At 38.4% G+C, this 23467-nt stretch overlaps 1 protein-coding gene across 2 annotated transcripts in view; it reads left to right on the forward strand.

The window, feature by feature from the left end:
- lingo2b (leucine rich repeat and Ig domain containing 2b) overlaps positions 1 to 23467 on the forward strand; it is a 47208-nt gene that overhangs the window by 19036 nt on the left and 4705 nt on the right. Inside the window, exon 1 of one of the 2 annotated variants that reach the window (XM_072457560.1) lies at positions 22665 to 22940. The exons of the other annotated variant lie outside the window; for it this stretch is intronic. The gene's annotated coding sequence lies outside the window, so the exon portion shown is untranslated. Of the gene's footprint in view, positions 1 to 22664; positions 22941 to 23467 lie in introns of those variants that run through there. 2 annotated transcript variants of the gene reach the window in all.

A 23467-nucleotide genomic window follows, 5' to 3' on the forward strand; every position in this document is an offset into this window, starting at 1 on the left:
AACTGGAGTTTTCTAAGCAAACGTCCCCTTTATAAAGCGTGCACATGTGTGAAATATATGTTATTTTAAGATTTTATATAGTTTTTTTGTTAGTTTTGTAGTTATTTCCAGTTTGTCTAATAATTAAACCTCAACTACACATTTAAAGATATGTTTTAACACACTTTAACACACGTTTCGGTTGGATTGACATATTATCATCAGAATATTGTTATCGGGATTCTTCAAAAATTATTCATTTTTCACCCACCCCTATTTGTGACCCATAGATAAAGGTAGATGAAGTTATATCGAAAGAGCTCATCATCACTGTAATGTTATGTTGTTGTTTTTTTCAATTCCGGGTTTTTCTTGATTTTAAAAAACAGAGAGAGAATTTGTCTGTGCTTTTAAATGTCTAAATGTTTTAAAATATGTCTGCTGTTATATTTTCACTTTCCCCCAGGTCACCCTTAAGAAAGAGGTCTCAATTCCAATGGGATCTTAACTAATGAAATAAAGGTTAATAAATAAATAAATAAATCATTTTGCCTTATAGTTGAGTTGAACTGCTGTCCTCTCCTGTCGCACTTGAAAGAGCACATTATGCTGGTGCTCTGGTCTGAGTGTCCAGTTGTGCCGCCCGGGGCCCTCAGCTGTGACCGGCGCCAGCGTCTGAGCGCACACTGGCGGCTGGCGGCTGCTCGACGGGTGCTCTGCCAGGGCGGCCACAGCTCCAGTGCTTTATTAGGATGACAGCAGCGGCGCCGTAATAACTGCTCCTCTCAACTCCTCTGAAGGCAACTGCAAACTATGTCTAAGCAGTCATTTAAAGTCTAATCGGGTTGTTATGTGTTCGTATGAGTGTAGCACAATAGATTACTGTAACAGGGTCACATTTATCAAGTATTTAAAATAAAACAAATCCCTTAGACTTAATTGTGTCTGTTCACATTGCAGTTTTAATCAAATGGCAGAGACAGGAAGTGAATTTGTCTTGTGAAGCGGAACAGCAAGTGTAAAAGGCTCCATTCAAGACAATATAATCTTATTTTCAACACAAAATAGTACGCAAGGCAAGGCAAGTTTATTTGTAGAGCACATTTCATACACAAGGCAATTCAAAAATGCATTAAAATCACAAAGAAATTACAGAAATAGAAATACAATAAAATTAACTAATTAAAAACAATTTAAGTCATAAAAGAGAAGAGTGCAAAGAAAAATCCTTACAGTCATATGCACAGCTAAACAAAACTGTTTTTGGCTTAGACTAGTAGTACTTTGTTTTACTATTGCAATGTTGTCTTGTATTAGTCATGATATTTGTCTGGGACTCAGAATAAACACTTGTCCAATACGTTTTAAGAGTGAGTCTGAGTCCCTCCATGTTGCTTAGAGCTAAACTCAAACAGAACTGTGCAATCAGATTAGTTTATTTCCGGGACGATAATGAAATCTCATTGGTCACTTATCAATTAGAGCAAAATCAAACTTGTCTCACCTCAGATTAACAGAGTTTTACACTTTGCTCATTGATTTTCAGTTCCTGTGATATTTTAATATTTTACTCTTAAGTAGCCGTGTTTGTTTAAATACGGACCATGCCTGTCCCTGATTGGTTAGTCCACCTGTCAATCACGCCCATCTGAACTCGCTTTGATGAAACCAGGGATCAAACTGATAGATCTGCTTGAAAAATACAGAAAGATTTCATTCCGGACATACAGTCGATCTAAAACTGTTCAGGAAAGTATCTACAGCAGTTTCAGAATCTAATGTTAGTATCTGGCTGTCGATTTCTTTGACAATCCAACTCCTAGACTTTCCTCTGACACTTTTCCCATCTTGTAATACGAATCAGAAAAAGGTTTATTGCCGTTGTCAGTGAACAAACTAGAAACTTGCTTCAACTTGTATCAGTGAATACTTATGTGTTAAAAGGAACAAAAAGTTTTACAATTTGACGTAAAATGTTTGAGACGACGAACAAATGTCGCACAGTTTGAAAAGTGGCCAGGCATTTAAAGTGGGAGAACATGCAAACTATTAGAATAAGTTGGCCCAGGAATTGACCCTTTAACCTCTGGGAATGGAGTTGTGTAAAATATGTATAAATATTGACCCAGCTCGTGTCCATATGTGCACATTCTGAATGCACAAATGACTCGAGGCAACGCTTATCCCAATCTGCCATTGTTGTAACGGCCGATGGGTGAAAGTAAGTGACCTCGATAGTAAGTGACCCTATTTATTCTCATCTGACGTCCTCCATTACAAAGCCTATTATTCAAACTGTCTCCTTGGCCACCCTATGAACATCTCCTGACTGTGACACTGAGCTTGCAAAAAATGTTTGTCTGATGCATATGAATTTTCATCAATAATTCTCACTTTATCCCACTGTGCAGAGAGCCTATTTACTGTGGCATAAAAGCTGGAGAATAAGTCACTCCATTCAGATTCTTTTCACTTGTATTATTTAGCAGCGGCAGCAGAGATCCCGAGTGCAGACGGTGTCGAAAAAACTGCAACAAAGATGCTTTTTTGGAGATAAACAGCTCTTTGGATGTGGTTTGAATGGCGCAGCAATTGAAATACTTTGGGACCATTTTATTTTAACGTATATTTTGGGACGTCTTTCTTACTTTCTTTTCTTTCTTTTTGTTCTGGCCCAAAGGCTTTATTTGACAGGACAGTTATAGCGTGAAACGAGCAGAGAGACTGTATAGTTTTGTATTGGTATTAAAAAAAATAGAAAAAAACGGTACTCAGCCCTACGGTTATAGACTTTGTGCTGCCAAATACTGCTCAATTTCATTAGCATCTTGATGTAAAAGACCAGCTCCAACACCCGACATAAATATAATTTTAACTTTCATCTGTACCCATTAGAACTCCAAGTACAAAATGTTTAATTCCATTCTTTGGTCTACATTTTTACATTGAATCACAGCATTTTAGATGTGTACGTTTCTGTTTTTTAAATATAAAAATATCTTGAGCGCACCGTCAAATCATGTTTCATCCGCGTTTCACTTGTTTGCCGAGAGGAATGCGTCTGCTGCAATGAGAAAAGGCGATTGCGATGGCGAGAATGAATAAAAAGGCTTTGGCTGTTGAAATGCGCCTTAAGAAGAGCACACAATGTTTGTTGAGAGACTGTTTTAAGGCTAAATGAAAGCTTGAAGAAGAGTGGTTAAGTGGACTTTAGCCTAATCTTACGAAATCGGCACTTTTATTTATGTATATATGTATTTAATTATGTATTTATTCATCTCTTATTCTGTAGTGCAGTTGGGGTTTAAGACAAGATTGGTGAGTTACTGTATTTGTCACATAATGGGCTTTTTTTTTCTTTTTAAATGCAAGAATAGCAGTGTAAAAAACTTAAAAGATAAAAAGGATTAAATTATAGTCATTAATAGAAGTATATATATAGTGTATAATAGTACCAACATTGGGGAAGTGTCAAATGCATCGCAATCCACTTCATTTCTACTAAATATGTCTTGTAATGGAGAGAGATTGTACTTGAGGAGAACAAAGTATTTTGTTTCTGTTTTGGTATTTCTTGGAACGGCAAAGAGCAAGTTGACCTGCTATTGTTGTTTTGGAACAATAAGCGCCCGGAGAGGTTTGCGTCTCCGTGGCAACGTGTGCAAGGAAATAGCATTTATGTATGTTATTTATGTAAACAGCGACATGTTTTATAATGAAACGGGATCTAGAGTATATTTGCAGTAAATATTGTCATTCGAGGTTCATACAAAGGATTCAAAAAGCAAATTTTTTATCATATTTCCTCGTGGCGTGGATAAATCATTAGTCCTGCCACGTATCAATCATAAAACGCACCTATCGCTCACCTGCAGCTGCATGCGGTTCGTCCCCACGTTTCCGCGTGCCTAAGCGCATGGATCTATCATAATATAGTTCCCTCAGTGTACGGGGCAAAATGAAGACTGAGAAAGACAGTTCGAGCTGACGCAGAAGTGGACAGAAATCTACGGGAGACGAGCGATGCGATGCGATCCGTCGCGCTAAGAAACAAACGCACGTGTGTGTTGTATCAGTCCGCACGGGGGAGTGCGCATGCGCACTTCCGCCTGCATTCTCAAATCGCCGAAAAATCGTCCATACCGCCTTTAAGTTTCATTTGTGTTATCATTTTTTTTCTGGAGTTTTTGGGAAACAATCTGATCTTTCATGGTGGGTTTGTCAGACAAGTCATTTAAAAAAAAAAAAATGCTTTGTAACAAGCCGAGTGGGTCTAGAACAGTGTAGACGTTCTTTTCTTTTGCTGTAGCAAGATGCCAATCCGCAAGGGGTTGGTAGAGACAAATGAGTATTTTTCTTTTCTCATAAGATCATGGCAAGTGTGATCTTTCTTCTTACCAAGATTATTCATCTTCACTTGGTGCTGGTGGAACAGAAGGCAAGACAGGTTATCACTATAATATCCTACACCATCTGTGACACGTAGAACAACCCTTTAACATCTTTTAACAACGGAAACACCTCAAAGCAGAGGCTGACCCGAGCGCCCTGTGAAATATCCCGGGTTATTGGTGCTAAAGGAGAGGAAATGTCTCTGTTTTTTTTTTCATGACAGTAGCATGCACGGCCTGTACATGTGGAGAACGAGAGAGAGCGGAGAAGGAGGTGATAATGAGGCTATGTGCGCTCAGAAGTCACTGCAGGCGCTATAGAGAAAGTGTCCTTAACGTGAATAAATTAGCTTTAAAGGTGTAGCGTGTCTAATTAGCTGCATCTGATGGAAATGGAAAATTGTCGTCACCTATAAATATAATTGAGCCACCATTTTGTGATTTTTGACATTGGTGAAAAATATTTGTCACATAAATCTGTTAAAATAATGACTTGTTTTTCTAGCTCTGGGAGTTATTAAAGTATCGTCTAAAGTTAACTGTTACGTTTAATCAACTTTATTAATGGGTTTCAGCTCCCTGTGTTTAGAAAGTGATATTTTGAGGACTTTTAACCATTCAAAAAATACAATAATTTGTTTTGAATTGTCAATCGCTATAGCAACAGTGCTCTGAAATCCATGGATAGTTAGAAAAATACATTGCATTTAACTGTACTGTATAAAATATGTCCATGCCCTTTTGCTTTCACGAGCTCTGATAAAGTTTTACTTGCTAAACGCTTCAATAATTTGTATTTTTGTGGATACTTCCCTTCTCCTCATTTTGGGAAGGCACCATTTGCGGTGCAGCCCACTGTGGGAGTTATTAGATAAGAATAAAAGTGTTTTAAATTGGGCGGCTTGTCTTAAATATTTGATCAACTATGATATTTCAGCAGAAAATGGCTCCCTATCTCAGCCTGGTCATCTTTTTAAGTGCACTTTTATGATACTGTTATGATGAAAACAGTATGATCTATATTCTCATTTTGATTCTTTGCACACAAAAAGACTAGCTCTAACCAGAACGGGATACACATTATTATTCTATTATTTTTATATTCTTGCCTTGAACCAAACATTTTAAAATATCATTAAACATTTGAGGTGGGAAACATGTTTTTTTTTTTAGCAACGTAATGTAATGTAAAAGCTAAAAAGGCTGCTAAAAGAACTGATTAAAAACAAAATTAATTTGCTATCAAGACATTGACTTCATCACATTTTGCATGGATAAATAATGTTAATGTTGATAATGGGCGAGTTCTTTCTTCTTTAAGGGGACATATTATAATGCAAAATCAACTTTTCTCTTTTCCCTTCTCGTTTCCCACTTTCCCAAGTTGTATCTAGAGTGATTAATTCATGTTTAATTCCTACAATCAAGACGCCCACTAGTGCTAAATACAAAAGCATAATATGTCTTCTTTAAGGAACATTATGATATCAAGAGCACCAAAACAACAACTAAAGCCAATTGTGAAAATAAAAAATAATTGTCAATTTATGTGGCAAAATGTATTTCCAAGAAGCTAAATGGCAGCGAAGTCTCCTGGCGTTTGTACATGTAATGGGTGATTAAAAGTGTGTTGAGTATGGAGCACTCAGGTGGCCAGGACATGTGCTAAGTGCACTTAGCTTTCTCCTTGTGGACACTGGGCCACTTTTGGACAGTCTGCAGCCACTCCAGTCTCCAACATCTAAAGAGCATTATAGTCGACTACTGTTTTCACGGGAAAAGCAGAGGACAAATAGGTGATTGAGGTTCTTTTCATAAATTTATGGAAGATAATTTAAAACGTTTTAGTATGTGCACAAGTTAAATTACTAAATTAACTGTAATCGTAAGCCTAAAATGTAATTCTAGTAATAGTTTTTACATCCGTTTTTTTACACATAGGGGCAATATATAACTTTTCTGCTGGTGATTCCCCACATGTCTCCATGGAGATGTTATTGCTTTGCCATAATATACCATTTTAAATAATCCATTCCAAGTGTTTTATAGCTAAAAATGTCTTTCCACAGACCAGGAGCCTCATTTATAACTAATTGCATAGGTATTTTGCAGAGCTCGTTTGAACTCCTGGTGGCCACAAGAAGTGTACAACATGCAAAAACTGCCACTGCGCTATTTGTGATTTATGTACCACCTGTAGCTGGAATCTGCACATCATGCCACGCCCGCTCCTCACTTCCAACACGCTAAAGAAGGGGAATGCAAAGTAACTTACGAATGAGAGTTACAGTAACTAAACCCGAGCTGATAGAGACAGAGAGGGAGGGGCTGACGCTCCACACAACAGCACTCGCATCAAAGGCTTTATTACAAATGACTTTTAAAATTGCAAGACTAAATTATATTTTAGTAGCATACACATAATAATATTTAAGTTAACTATATTGTTGCAGATATAGTTGTTTTTGACTTTTATTGCGATATGTTTGAATGAGATGTAGGTGAGGATTTGCCCTTTTCACGCTTTATAAATGAGGCCCCTGATCTGTAAGTTTATGTCCATACTATGGAACTATGTAAAGAAAAGTTACATAATGCACCTTTAAGAAATGTTCCCCCTCAGTAACGTGTTGTAACATTTTGACCACTTTCCTCATCGAGTTGGTCAATATTCCAAGTATCCCATTCATATTTAATGGCGATCGGTGACAGAAAAACACTTGGGCTGATCTGAATTAGGCGTCAGGAAATCCAAAAGCTTGTCCAATTTTGATCAAATCTCCTTTGAAGGATTCCTAAAAGCCTGTGGATGGTCCAGCTGCCACTATTTGCACTGCTCTGGTGTGGTATTGATAGAAATAGATGAGGTTATAATGGGAGCCAGCCACCGGTAGTCCTCAATCCTCTGTAAGACACGGGCTTTTTACACACAGTTTGTCCTCTGCCTGGGCTTATTGAATGGTGCGGCCGGTAAGATTTATAATGTGGAGATGGTTGGACTACCGCATATAGACAGAACGGATTGAAATCTAACCAAAAACAGATTTCTTTTCCTGGTCCCTGCAGCTTCATTACAGCGCGCAGAAGGGAAATGGTGTTTGAGTGTGTAATGGTACAGAGTGGAGAGAGCAAAGAGAGAGGATCTATATGTCACACATCTTTCAAGTGAATATTGGATTCTGCATACAGTGTGTTTGCCTGTGTGATATGAGGAAAACGCGGAGGTTTTGAGCTAACATGTCAAGGGTCCTGCAAACCTTTTACGGTCAACCCAGCGCTGGTTTGTGTATCAGACGGTACAAGGCAATATGCAAATGTGTTTGTGTTACTTTCAAATCAGGATGGTGTATGGCTGAAAATAAATCAAAACTGTACCCACTTGTAAATGGTATGAACGTGATTGAGTGAGAGTGATAGAATTAGCGATGAATGTGTACATTTGATGTATTTATATGATGGAAATGTGTTTTAATTAGTGATGGGGCGATCTTGTCACTGTTCCATTCTTTTCTTGATACATGGGTGACGATTTCAACATCCTTTTGATTTTGTTTGGCAAAAACAAATGTTTCTGTTCATTTGCAAAAGAAAACTAAACTTTTGAATAAACTACAGTTTGCATGTTTGCACCCACTTCTGTCAGAATAAAGCTGCATTAAGTCTGCTGTTTACTCCCTCTGTCGGCCAACAACAGGGTTAAACCCTTTCCTAGTGAACCAAAAAGACAACGCGAGCTGAAGGGACTCAAACTCAACACGAAAGTCGGATCGAACCACCAGTATGAAACGATTTGATAGTATTTTAAGAATTGTCCCATCCATAATTTTAATGTATTCTGCATTTTAATGCTTGTTAGCATTAAGCCAAACCAGGGACAGAGTCTAAAATTAGCACTTGCTCTAAACTCTAAGCTTTGATTTGTACCGACGTCTGACGATCCGATAAATACAGGTTCAGCTGCATTAATGATTAGGATAAGACTGAAATGTGAACTTTTAAACCCATACAAGAATTCCATGCATTTTAGAATATTCACCTCATTCTACCCCACTCACTTTTGCCTCTTTCTGCACCGGATCAGTTGCCCGGGATCCAGAATACACACTTCTTCAATTTTTTACAAAGAGTGAGTCTGGTCACCACTTCTTCTGTTGCACCCCAAGCCAGCCTCAAAACAGTGTTCTACGTTTCACTCATTGATTCTGCCGAAATCTGTGATGTTTTTCAGTCTCTGTGGTATTTCTTTTGAGGCAGGTTGATTGGTGTCAAATGTTCATTATTCGTTTGCACAAACAAGTCCACAATGCACTGTTTCTCTGGGCAGCTCGAAAACAGCTTTGTGTGTTCATTTGCTGAGCTCATCCACAAAATAATACAAGCGGAAGGTTGTTGTTTGCATTATAATAGAAAATTCTAATTGATTGCGCTACTTATTTGTACTCATTTGTATTCACTGACTTGCTTGAAATTTAAAAAAAACATCTAAATAAATAAAGAATTTGCAACCGTTGTGATTTGATAATGAGAAATGGATATTTTGCCCCTAAATATGAGAGAAACATCTTCCTAACAAACGTATCTTTGAGCTCCAGGTAATATCCAGTGAGAAGATCCAGTAAGTAGACGCGTCCACTCATAAATGAAGGCAGTTATAGAGTATGAGGTAAACAAATGGAGGAGTAAACAAATGAGAGAAGAAAGTGTCTGTGTCTGGTGGAGCCTTGGGCCAATGTTGCATAGACTCATATACTCTGTGTACTGTTACTGCAGAGGCCTTAGAGAGTCGTACAGGCGAGATTAAAAAACATAGCAATATCTTGTGTTGACAGAATAAGGCAAATGCTATAGGTGCAATTAATATCAGTTTCTAATATACAAGAGTAAGAAGGGGGAAAACAGCATTGACAATATGTTTTAATTGTCCAAATCTAGCTCAGTTTTTAAAATCCACAATAAATTAAGATTATCGAACAATGCAATGTCAAGAATGGATATTGATATTGAGAAAGTTGCATTTCTTTTCTGGCCTGATGTTGTGTCAAGAAATTACACATGAATCAATGCTATTACTTAACAGTCAGAGAACATAATTCAACTTAGAATATTAAACGACACAGAAACGTCAGTCTTTTGTGTGGCTTGCAAGGGAGAGGAAGGCTTAGCCGAGTCAAGATGTTGTAAGCAACCTGAACGACTTTCCAAAATCACTCTCAGCGTTCCTCCCTCTTACAAGTCATTTTATTAAAATCACACATAAAAAGGAGGCGGGTCACATTTCTCATTGGTCAGCTTCACATTAAGGCACTTGTCTTTTACGACTCTTTGGTATTATCTTTAGAGATAAAAACCTTGGTGAATGTTCTACCCATCTGGTCCCCAGGATGGGAGGAACATTCCTCACGGCTGCTTCTACACATCTTCGCACATGTTATTAGAAAAACATGCCTTTCCCTCCCCCCAGGCTAATGATGCAGATAACTTTTAACACACAAATATAATCATATATTTACATTTTATCACATGTTGTAGTGGTGCAGACTCTTGCAAAAATACATGGAGTTTTGGATCACCTCAGACACTCTTCCATAATTAAGCTTTAATAAATATGCAATATTTTTTTTTTTTTGGTGTAGTGGCGTACAAACTGTGTTGTTCAGTCCTCTGAGTCTTATAATGTGAGTCGCTGTAAGTGAATTATTGTTGCAAACGTTATCTGTAAAAGAGCTGAACCAGCATAATCAGTCATAATCATGTTTTAGCTGCTGTCTGAGGAGAAACATCCCAGACATAACTCATGTACTGTTGACTCACATCATAAACTACAACAGTCAGTTTCCTCCAGTTACCATGGCAAGTTTGTACATGAAATTAAAGTCAAATGAGCACACACATCACACCTAATAAAGTAATAACTAATTAAATCTTAAAGAAGAAATTGTGTTTTTTTCTTATTATTAAACTAATATATGTAGATAATGATTCACATAGTGTAAATTCATTTTTAACTGCTATATTCTTTTAAAACAGCTCGATAATAGAAAGGGTTAGGTCCATAATGAAGGTCCATTGCCTCGGACCGAATAAATAAGCACCTTCATGGAAGCAAGCAGCAGATTTTCTCTTCTTTTTCTACAGTAGCAAAACCCAAAGAACGACCCAGAGCCTGAATTTCTTGCATTGCAGGACAACAGGGGAATATCTTCAACTCAAGTGTGAATCAATATGAATACAATATGTATCTATATGATGTGAGAAGAGCATGATTAAAAGCTCATTAAAGTTGGTTTTACACAATTTGTGCCCTGTAATGGTGCAGTATGTAACTTTGTTGCCTGCTTGTCTACAATGAAACATGTTTTTTTGTCTAGAAAGTTCCGGCGTGACGCCACCAGGCCGAGTCACTCTGCGGAAAGGCGACTTTACTCACAGTAAGTGTATAAATAGTTTTCAAGGGATTTTTTTTTTGTATACCTTTTTTTTTAAATTAAATTAAATTCATGCAAGGTAGATTTGTTTTCATACGATACTGTACAATATGGTAAAGCAAAATCTCTATGGAGACAAGTGGAACCCACACATTACAGAACATATGCCCCATTAAAAGACATACATCTCATATCTCTACAAACTATTATTCAGTGGAAGGATCTTAGATTGATAATATATCATCCCACTGACCAGAGGGTTGTCGGTTCAATCAATCAGTATGGCATATTGCTGTTGTGTCCTTTAGCAACACACTTCTTCCACATGTGACCTGGTGGTGAGACACAGGAAACAACACACCCACTGCAGAAAAACCTTTCACAATTATTGTTGAATGTAAAATATTCTAATTTAGCATTTATATATTGGGCTGTTACAAATGGAAACATAATTGTATCATGTTTACTCTTCATGGTTGCACCTGTGCATGAGCAGCCTAAGCTTATTTACCATCAATACCGTTCACTCTCCTCACCTCATACATGCATCGCAGCGTTGTATGATTTAGTACACATCGTCTCCATGTGGCCCCAGGTTGACCTTTTGTTGCGAGCTTTGATTTTCTCATTGATGTTCTGTTCATGATTTCAATTAACAGCCGTCAGCTTGTTCCGCCGCACTGTGTACAGTTTCTTTCATGATTAAAACGACTATACTCAGTCCAAAGTCACCTTCCCCATCGCACCCATTCGTCCAGACGTGTTTGGGACCGAATTTTCTGACAGTGGGGAGCGCTAATCCTTGGCTATGATTTGGTGACGGACGAAAGTGCTAATCCTCCCGTGATATTCAGTGCCAGCGAGGGCTGTTTAATCCTTTAGCGAGGGTCAGATGTTGAGAGATGACGCTAACTAAATGGCTTTGTAAGAATTTAGGGTGCAATTTTATAATCCGATGGCACTATATTAGCACAACTGAACAATGTGATTAGCCCAAGTGCAACCTGCAAGTGAGTGACAAGTCGTCTTTTTTGTTGGACCGCAGAAAAGTTGCATAGTGCATCTTTAAATAGTTAGTAATTTTTTAAGTCGGGCTGAACAATTTGGGAAAGTATCCTTTATCAATTTTCATTTTGTCATCATTTTATTTCTATATATTTCAATCTCAGTTTTTTTTCTTCAACTTAAAAAAAAAGGCATTACAATTTTGATTAGAATTACATTATTTGTATGGAATTGGAAAATTACTATATTTATTTAGTTTGTCCACATCTGAAATAATGAAGCTCTCAAGGTGCTTAATATGTTGTACATAAAGATAAAGCTGTAACCCACTTATTTCCAGTCAAATCAATCATTCTGGGAAGCATCAGGGTCAGTTTGTATTTGAAACCCACAAATAAAAAATTACCCTAAAATAAAAAAAATACAATTTTTGTACTTTTATATGGATTCCGCCTGGACATTTTTGCTTTATTACACGTCCCTGAAACTCATTTTAAGTAAATTTACCTTCAGCTTTTAAAAGAGAATTGTCAAAACTAGTGTCAATCAGACAAGCCATCTATTCCTATTCATATATTTAACAAAGACAATCTAGGTGGAATTTCAAATCTGATTTCCTCTGTGCAGAGCTTGTTTCTACTTAATTAGAGCAATACAGACACAAGGGTCCAAATCTACAGAGTCTCAGCTTCACAAAGGCTCCAGCCAATTGTTTGTGCTCCAAAAGGTTCAGGAACAGCTTCTGTTTTAATTGGGGCCCATTTTTCAGGTATTTTAGGAAAAATGGGCCCCGAGCCCAAGGGGTTCTCTGAGGTGGAAGAAGTTTGATCTAAATTAAATATGAATTACTAAACAAAATACAAATCGCATGTGTTTTAGTACATGTTTAAAGAGGTGTTAACTACAGTCTAACTATCAACAAGGCATAGCATATATCGGTAGTATATAGTATAGTAGCTCTCATAATATAAACCAAGCTGAATTATAAAGTCTTTCACGTCCCAAAAGATTTTCCTCTTACTGTCTACACTCGGAAATCACTAATCACAACCAATATTTACTGCAATGTTTCGCTTTGTATTGAATTGCAATTAAAGTCAATGAAATCCCCTCTTACGATTGGAAATGCTGAATGTTTGAAAGTAATTATCATCATTTTGGCTCCAACTGCTGCTGCTGATTACCCACTTGTGCAGCCTAAATATGTACTGTGGTATACAGAAGCCATTAGTGCCAAATGTCCACATGAGTTCAAACATCTGCCTGGGATGAAATGACTCTATGAATATAGTTTGAAATGCATTCTCAACTTTCCACATGCTAATACGCGCTAACAGGCCGAACGATTTTCTGAAATAAAGAGAATTGTATGGAGATAAAAGCGACGTCATGCTGGCACAGTGTGGGCAAGAAGAAAAGAAGTGTGGCTCAGCAGCGTGCTCATCTTTCAAGGCTAATTACACCAAGTCAGAGTTGTATGTAATCTCCTTTGTAATCCGTTCTTTCCTGCAGTTATTTCAGAAAGAAAGGTGACTTCTTGGGCAGAATTTAAAGATATAGATGTGGACTTAGTTGAGAGGACAATGCTGTATTCAGTCAGACAAAACTTGCACATTCCATCCCTTTGACCATAACTGACCTTAAAAGTAATTTGTCTTATAAAATAGGTTCTTTTTACTTTGTCAGGGCAACCTGCCACAATAATACCGGAAGCAATTACTTTTGAGTCCGCTTCAGTTTGAATTCAGGTGGATCTTTTATTGATTTAGTCTTTTTTTTTTTTTTTTTTTATCATTTTGAGATATAAGAGCATCATGGACACATTGAAATCAACTGCTTTAGGTTATAGGCTCGACCTCTCTCAAAATTCTGCACTGGTGCCTTTAGGCAAGACATTTACCCAACACCCTTTGCCTGCAAGAGTGGATTGGTATGTAGGGTTGTAAAAAAATATAGAAAATAAATACACAGATACTTATCAAAATCACAGATACTAATCAATACTCAAAACTAGCATTGAAACTAGAGCAAGTGCACTATAAATATGTTCTTGATTATATATATATATTTAATTGTCTTTGATTCATGTTAGAACTATTAGTAATATTTCAATAAATCATGTTATTTTGGGTTGAAAATGTATTCATATTGTCTAAAATCATCAAGCCTTTTGAAAGCCAGTATTCTAGTATTTTTGACAACACTATTAAAATGTTTGTAGATGGGCGCAAATGTACAAATGTGCAAGTGTGACTTGAATGAACAATACAACTAAGCACAGATTCTTTCAATATTGTGCTCTAAATATTATTAATGCTTATTTATATAGGGATGTCACAATATATAAACTTTTAGATTTAAAATTATTTTGAGAAAAACATCACAATTTAACACATTTTCACAGATACTAAGGCCAAACAACAGTGAACTCTTTCATTTTCTGCCATTGTCTTACACGTTATTAATCCTCAAGTTTGTGACCAACTTTACAAAATGGAACTTTCTGAATGACAAAACTGCTAAATAAAAATGTTTGTTACATTTACGTATTCATTTGACTATAGATTGAAATAAAAAGCCTCATTAATGTTGCTTCTAAAAAAAATTAAATGAATGATGAACCTAATAATCCTGGCTATTTATACATTGAATTATTTCCCCTCCACATTAAAAGTAAAAGTGTAACATGATTCAGAATGCTACACACAACAATTGCACTAAATTACATGTACCCGGTAATCTAAAATGAAGGTGTGACAAAGACCACCTCTAGTGCCACATGGGGACAGCGTTTGCCAGTGACCAAATCCACATTTAAGCCTGGGGAGCGAGAACAGACTCACCCAACTGAGCTGAACTGGCTCTGGAGGTGTCTCTAAAAATAGCTGCGTAGCACAATACAATGTGCGAATAGTGTCCTAATTTATGTGAAACTGTGCGTGATTATTCCAGAAAATTGCTTCAAATCACTTCCAAATAAATTACAACCACGCTTGGATTGTATCAAAGGATATCCTGCTGGCTGCTTGTGCGGCGCTATAGTTTGTTTTCGAGGACGATGTGTGATAAATTGAAGGAGACAACCGTTAGTCAGAAATGTCTTGTTTATTAGCTTCCATGCTGCGTTCAAAATTAGACCACTTTTCCCTTGTTCTCATTTCCTCAGAAAAAGACTCGACGGTTTGAATCTCAAAATCAAGGACAGACTTTAATCAATACCAACGATCAATATAGCACCATATAATTGCAACAGGATGGTACAAATGCCTCCCCAGGGCGCTGTGGTCGCCGTGGAAATGTTGACATCAAGATACCGCCGAACCGCCGCTGGCTTCTTTATCTCGCTTTTTTATTTTATTTTTAGAGCTATAAACTAGAAGTAAGTTAACACCTGACCTTTTAATGGATATATCATTTGTACTTCAGGCTCGTGGCAAAGTAGCACCAGGAAGCTCTTCAATTAGATATGTTTTCCGTGACATTATACCACTCTACCCATTATGTAGGTCTTTGTTATCATTTAACGGCAGAAATGCTGTTAAAAATGCAGTTAAATACAACTCCAGGAATGATTTTGATGAGAAAACAATGTTATAACATGATTAAAAGCTCAGAAAACACAATTTACGTAACATATGCCCTTTAAAGAAGACATACTATGCAAAAGCAAAGCGTTTAACCATGTTATAATTGTTTGCTCTTTATACTCCTGTTTTGCCTGTACCCACATAACACGCCCACAGTTCACCATGTGCATTATGAAGAACCTGGTGGAAATCAATGCCTTGTTTGTTGTTTCTTTTATTAAATTGTTTTAGCTCATTATTTCATTCATATTTAACAATATCCAAACTAAAATTATGATCAACGGATGTCATAGATAACTAGACAAAAGCATGATCTATCTTCTAACATCAATCATCTTCTCGGTGTCTTTGGAATTTTATGTATGCAATTGAAGTGCATGTGTTTTTCCAAGACGTGATTATTTGTATGTAAAAGGCAACAAGTCTTGAATAATGCTTCCGTCTAATGCCATTTGGTGAGAGGGGAAAACAGTATCTGGATGGTACACATATACCATGAAAAATGGATGAGTTCCTACCTTCCCCAGACTAAAATTAGACAGAAACCCTATATAGTGGTCGCCCTTCAAGTAGCGCTCTGATTTATAAGCAACAACACGAAGAGGCAGGTGAGAAAGATTCCACTAAAGCAGCTATGGATACGTTATGTCAGTCGGGAAAGTGTGCAAAGTCTGATTATTCCATTTGCGGGGAATCTAAGCAGCTCATTGAGGTTTGTGTGATGACTGTGTGCGTCTGTCCTTCAATAAGAACGTTGTGAGAGGGAATATAGAGTGGCATGAAGGATCATCTGTTGTGCTTGATGAATATTGATATTCATAGGTGTCGGTTCAACACAGGTAGCAGCAGATGCAAGACAAAACGTTATCACAAAAGTCACGTTACAATAGTTAGTACACACAGGTTGAAGACTCGTGGGTATTTCATGAATAAATGGAGATTTTAGGTCAATTTTGATTTGTTAGGGTTTGTAATAACAGCCTCGGAATAAAGATGAATTGTCTAAATTAAGTTAACAATTCTGTGCTCGCTGTACAAGTGAGTTTTGTGTTAATTTTCTTTAATAATTGATATGGTATGGATCTAATGCTGGACTACCTTGATCTTGAAGAGGCATTGCCCCCAGATAATAGCATTTTATATAATATTGTTCAAACGCAAAAGAATTTAATCTAAGATGGCTGCACCTCCTGAGTCCACCGCTAACGTTTTTGCCACTCTGTCAAAACACATTCAAGTGTATTATATTTCTGTGAATTAAATATGAACTGCTTTTTGATTGATATTACAGCTGCAATCTAAAAAGGCTTAATTTCGTTATCCTAAACTAGTTTGAGAGCCGGCCGCACCTTTGTAGATGAGTATGCTAATAGCCTTTAGTTCCATACAGTGTCTTCCACATAAATATTGGATGTGACTATGGAACGTATTACAAATCCATAACGGAACAGAAGCTGTGGCCACAAGAAGAAGGTGTTAGGAATGTAATGCAAAGATCAAATGAAAAACATGAAAAATATGTACATAAAGGTTGGAAATGTTTGTACCTGACGGAACATTTATATTTATGCATCTAAGTTTTGTGTGCGTGATAAAAAATATGCGCATGCTGTTTGTGAAGAGTGTAATGAATTATAATTTGGCGTAATTAAACCTGAAGTGGGCGTTTAAAGTGAGAACACATATCACGTCAATAACTTATAGTGACTCAACGTCGAACTTCCTACAGGGACTAAAATAATAGAAGCTTGTTCTATGACGGCAATAGTAACGTAATTGGAAATGCAACTTTTAAAATGATTTCCCCTTTATGCTTTCAAAAGAATCCAAAATGAGCTTCCTGCTTTGGGTGACACACTAGTTGAGGACGGTCATTTTCCATGTTTTACACCGGATGTCCTGCTAACACAATAGTTTGTTTACCCAGAGTTGTTGATCCTTCTTTAGTAAGTAAATGTGGTAAAAAAAGATATGTATATTATAACATGTAAGCACCTTGTTTTCCATTAAAATGTCAAAACCTGTCGTGGGTGTTTGAATTTGACAAACATCACGACTGCGCTACATGACGCACAGCAAATAAATACATTCCATGGTACAAAACGCAGTATTTACAGTATGCCCTCACCACGCAAGCTGTCGGAGAAGGCACCGCGTGTTTCTTTGTTTCTTTCAGCAGTTTGTGTGCTAGTCCTCCTTCCTCTTCGCGGGCAAACACTGAACTAGCAAAGTATTGTCTAAATATTCAGCGGCTAGAGCTCTCCTCCCGTTCCCCCCGAGCCTCGCTAGTCCCTGGGCGTGCAACAAGCCGCCACACGCTGTAGGAGACAGGACACATTGCGCTTGATGGCCCACAGAAGAGACATGGGCACTGGTGCAGAAAGGGGCGCTTTTAATTGGCGAGAGTATGAATGTGCGATGGCTAATTAGCCGCGGAGAACATGCTTTTCGACTTTTCCCGATCCCCGGCAGCATCCTGAAAACTCCGTTGACATTTTGCACTCCGTGGGGCGGTCAGCGGCTGGGTGTGCATGTGCGGCGCCACGGAGCTCGGAATTGAGATGAAAATGCATGGGGCTTGTTAGTGTTTGTTTGGAATACGCGATGAGATTGCTGCTTTGTACGCTCAGTGTAAAAAATAAAAAAAAAATCCCTTTAGTCTGCCACTGCAAAGAACATACTGAAGCATCAAAGCACCTCCTCATGCAGGGCACAGGCCTCGCATGTCACCAGGGCTTTGCTTGCATTAAATAGTATGAATTAAACACCAGTGTTCCAAGTCCAGGAGACGGTAACAGTCTATGGCAGGATTCCAAATAGCCCTGTGTGTGGCTTATCCTCCTCCCGCCTTGTGTTTTCGTGGCTTTGACATACACTACTGTACTGAATGTCTGCTTTTCTCTTTTCTGTCAAGATAGAGGTGATGAAATTACCTGCAATGTCTGAATGGCTCTTTGGCAATTTATTTGTTGAAATATATATACATTTTAATAATAATACAAAATCGGTCAAAGCTAAGGGTAAATAAATAGAAAAGCCTTTATAGCAGTTTGTAACCAGACGTTGAAATTAATTATATCTAATTGCCATTGTGCCCCGCCTTCTGCTTGAATTATTTGAGAGCTACCGCAGTAAATAGTTTGTATTTGTATATGTTTTCAAGCCGCCCAGAGAAACGGTGCAGTACTGACTTATTGGTGCACCTGAACATTGAACATTTTACAATTTTAGCGTCAACACATCCCCCTCGTTCTCCACTTAAGTGACAGAATTCTATCTTAAGCGGAAATATGAAACAAACAAAATGTGAAAATGAAAATGTGTAGCTGCCAGAGGAATGAGTGGGCGTGGCATAAGCAGGTGAATATGCGAAAGATTATCCTGCCCATAAAATATGCCGTATCAGCTTTTTTTCCTATAGTAATGGTTAGTTATCACATGAAAAAATACTGCTCCAACACAGCAGGACAGTTGTAATTTTGCTTAAAGATCACTATGTAACTTTTCGTTGCCTATCCCCATGGATATGTTATTGCCATGTCTAGAATGTTCCATAGCGCTGCTTTAATCTAATCCATATGGAGACAAGGAGCTGGTGCGACCGCCAAGTTAACGGTCAGTTCTGTGGAGCGGCAACTGCATTTACCTGTGTTGTTTGTTTAATGCCATAAAGCGGATTATTACAAACAAAGTAAAAACATCTCCAAAGAGACAAGCAGGTGGACCACTCTAAATCTCATAAAGATTGTAGTTAAATCATTTAGTCAAGAATAATGGGCCAATCCAAACTGCTATCCATGTGCACTGTTGGAATTCATTTTCAGATACGGGTAGTTTGTCATTTAATCCAATTGTTTGGTTATTAATAGGTGTATTATAATCATTTTTGCTCAAAGGGCCTTTATATTTATTTAACATTGGCTTCAGATCACTCATCACATGCCCTTCTGTGAATTATCTGAATGTGTGTCTCACGTGTTTACGTGCTCATGTGAAATTATTCCCTTTTAATGCCGCCTTTCAAGAGAAATGTAATCTATATGCCCCAGGTTGAATATTTTAATATTAAGCAATGCAAAATGCGTCTAATGGAGACTTAAAGTGACAATTAGCGACGTCAAAACAAAACAAAAGCAACGTATTCTCATTAAAACTGCAACAATGGTAAACGCTGTGTGATAGCTACTTGCCGAGGTAGCAGCTTGTATTGTAAGATTTATGTTGTGTAAAATGTTTTTCCATTGGGCTGTGGGCTGAATAATCGCATCCATGTGCAAAGCTATAAGAAGACAAGTGGGATTTATAGTTAGAATTATGTACACAGAAATGAGCAAGCGCTTTTTATTGCAACAGCCCTCTAAGTGTCGTCGTAAACACCAACATTAGCACATTAGCACAAAGTAGCAGCTCTCCGGATTCTCTCAGACGACGAAAAAACTCAGACTTTAATGGACGCCTTGCGGGGGAACAAGGTGCTGGATTCTGTCAATAGACTTCATCGTTAGTTCATTAATAATTTTGTGGAAAGCAATAATGTCATTTGGAGTAGCAATTGGGGAGATTTCTCACTGGAGTGGAATGAATGCACTTTTGGTGATGTCAGGGGCCAAAGATTTAGAAAGTGGAAGGATAATGAACAAGGCTGTAATGGAGCTATTCGGTGAACGCTAGCGCAGGTTAAAGTCCCATTTGGATGCAGTGAAGAAAAGGGCCTTTATGTGTCCGCTTAGAGTGCATCCGTATTTTGTCTTGCTTTATCTCACACACCGTTTGTATTTTCCTCAACTCATTCCTCCTCCCACCGTGAGTCATACATCACCCCACAGCTCCTTTTCGGCTGTCAGATTTTCAACTCTTTTTACTGCCACTTTAATCCAATTCAGAACCTAAATCCCAAAATGCCGCAGCCCTGTAGGCCGCCCTTCTCGATGAACACCTCCATCGCCATCACCATTTTCACCCAGACCCGCCCCCTCTTCTTCCTCCTTGCCCTTGACACAGTTGGCTCCCAATCATGTTTCTAAATTTGTGCCTCCAAGACAGTTCAGAAACATCTGCTGCCGTATGTGTGTTACCGAGGTCAGTCAGGGTCAGATAATTTGGGCTTCTTGTGGCTGTTGATGACTAATTGGGATTGTTTGTCTGATGTAATAAATAGAATGGCCGTGACACTTTGGACTCAGCTTTGTTGATAAGAGTGGGTAATATTAACAAAACGGAATAACTCAATGCTTTTTGGAAACATATTCATAGATATTTTAACAAAGCATCAGGAAATCTGCCTGTAATTGTCTTGGTTGAGGCACAAAACGTGAATGGACCATTAAATTAACCACAAAAGCGCAGATATATATCCCTTTATACCCTGATTTGGGACCACGGACTGGGTGTTTATTTCTCTTTTTGAGGTTCATAGTTCATCTTTCATGGTTTTAATCATAGAGAATATACTCGATATTCTGATTTTGCACGTCTCCCACCTCGAGCTTTGTCTAATTCAACATGAAAATATCCAAGAGGCTTTCCATTGTGTGATAAAGTTTGCAATATTTTACCCAGTTGTGGTTTCAAATATAACTGCAACATTTTTGTTGACGCTGAATAAAATATCGAGGAGAGACTGAACAAAACTAAAAGTGGTGAACTATAAAAAAATCTCAAATAATAGCAGCTGTACATTTTTCTGCGTACATATTTTACGAGGAGAAACTGTGGGTGTGAGTAGCGTTGTTCTTTTTGTTTTTTTAAGATACAGCAGTTATGCAGATAGGTCTTTTTTTGCACTTAAAATCAATCATTGCACAATCCTGCACTTGTATCGCAGCAGCCATTATGTCATTGTGGACTTACACCGGAGATTGTACTGTGTCCCTTCACATACGTCACAATGGATTTGACTCAACTGTCTGTTTGTCCCTAAAAGTTCTTTCTGGTTCAGGCATCAATCATCGTCTGTTGTGTAATAGCACTCAATTCACCCCAAAGAAAAGTGCTACGTTTGTGTAGGTCAGCTCTATTGGTTATCATGGGCAATGCATGCAGACTGGAGTGACCTTCTCGTCTCACACAGTTAGGAAACATTGACATTCTGCAGAGATTTCATTGACAGCTTTTCAAAACATGTTCAATTAATTTTGTTTCCATCTTTGACTAGACTTCATGTATTGCAATTAATTGTCATATTTGGCAACGATATTCTCTCTTTGCAAAACACGAGTGAATTGGCTTCATACAAGGACAATTTTTATTTGGCGAGTCTTTGTGAAGGGGAATAAAAACAGACGACGATCGCAGGAGTGGCACGTACATGAGGTAAAATTTCTGAAAAATACGTCATCGTAATATCTATTTGGCAATTTCGCTCTCGTTTTACATTTTGTTCTGTGGTCAGCGTATGTTTCAGTCATTGTCTCTACGTAAGGGTGAATATTTTTGTCTTTTTGCTTGAACAAACAGCTGTGGTTGCTTTTATCACAGTGTAACGCTATTAAAACATTTTTACGAACCGCTGGAATAGACTTCACACAAGCACTGAACACTATATAAACTATTAACCCTTTTGGTGGCAATAATATTTATTAAATATTAGTGAGAATAACAATAAAACATATGTATATTTGTTTAACTTTAACATTCGAGCTAAATGGTTTGAGGTTATCTAGCTTTTTTTTATTGCATGGACATGATTTTAATTGCTAAATCTTTTCAGTAAACCATGTTTTACCAGATCTCACATTCAGTTGCAGCTTTGTTTGGAATACCAATGTCCATGTTATCATGCCATGTTTCTGGCATGAGCCTAAATAACTTATAAGGCTGTAGTGTTCTTATGTGGCCGGCAACTTTCTGAGCAGATGACTACATGCTGCCTCACACACAGCACCACATCAGTCCCTCGCCGCGGCAACAGACAACTGGACTGTAATTATTAAACAGGGTGGCGCAGGAGCAGGGGCTGATGTGTATAAGACTGATGAATACACACAGACAGAAAGGGGCTTGTGGATGGATAATAAGGTAGACAGCCTGAGATAGTTACCCCGGCGCCAGATGGATGGGCAACAAGACAGGTCGACAAATAGCAAGGCGGTGCAAATGACAGCTTGGAAACACCCTAAACTAGACTCCTCTCTCCCAATGAAAGTGAATTTCCATGGAACGTGTTCAATTTGTGTCACCTCCCGATGCAGGGACTCGCACAATATGAAAAAGATGTCACCTTGCTTACTCTTTTCCTCCTTTTTTCATTCATTTGATTGGCAGACTACATAGAGCGGATGGGAGTCAGGGTTTGTGGTTGCTGTGGCAACGGCCTGCTCTTTGTTAAAGGCTACATTCCTGGCATCTGATGTGTCTGCGCCGCGATCGATAGAAAGCCCAGCCTGCAGGGACCGATGAGTGCACCGGGGCTTTTGCCAGGCTGGGGAGAGCCACACCGGACCGACGATAGGTGGAAGATGTGCGGGAGCGGGAGTTACCGCGGCGATAGTGAGGAGGGAGAGATGTGCGAGATATGGGGACGCGCGCGATACAGTGTCTGAGCCAGAAGAGGGGTAAGTGCTGTGGGAACGACATCGGGAGCGCTACAAAAGACTCTTCTCAGTTATTTCATGAATACCACTCTGGTTATATCAAAGCAGAGTGTCTGTCTGTCGTTGTGCTTGTTATGTTGTAATGTGCACACCTTGGCAGTTTTATGGTGATTGACACCATTTTAAAAGCGTTAAAACCATCTTTTATCTGAAGCATTTCTTTCAATCTTTTATGAGCATCTGCATTAAAGTTTCCCAATGCTTGCAGATGTGTCTTGCCATTTGCGCACGTAATTGGCAGCGATAGCCAGCTGAATGCAAATACAAGTGGTAATGAGTAATGGCAGCCTCTCTGTCTACACCGCTATCTGTCAATTCAACAACCTGTGGCTGCGAGGTGCTTCTGTCAAGGTCTGTGCCTTCCAAAGCTGTGGAGAAGGACTACATCCCATCCATTTTCTACCGCTTGTTCCCTTTCGGGGTCGCGGGTGACTGGAGCCTATCCCAGTGACTTCGGGCCTTAGGCGGGGTACACCCTGGACAGTGGC

Source organism: Eucyclogobius newberryi, unplaced genomic scaffold, assembly GCF_026437365.1.
Source record: "Eucyclogobius newberryi isolate DKJ021-1_F unplaced genomic scaffold, fEucNew1.0.hap1 SCAF_21, whole genome shotgun sequence".
In the NCBI taxonomy this organism is placed as follows: domain Eukaryota; kingdom Metazoa; phylum Chordata; class Actinopteri; order Gobiiformes; family Gobiidae; genus Eucyclogobius; species Eucyclogobius newberryi.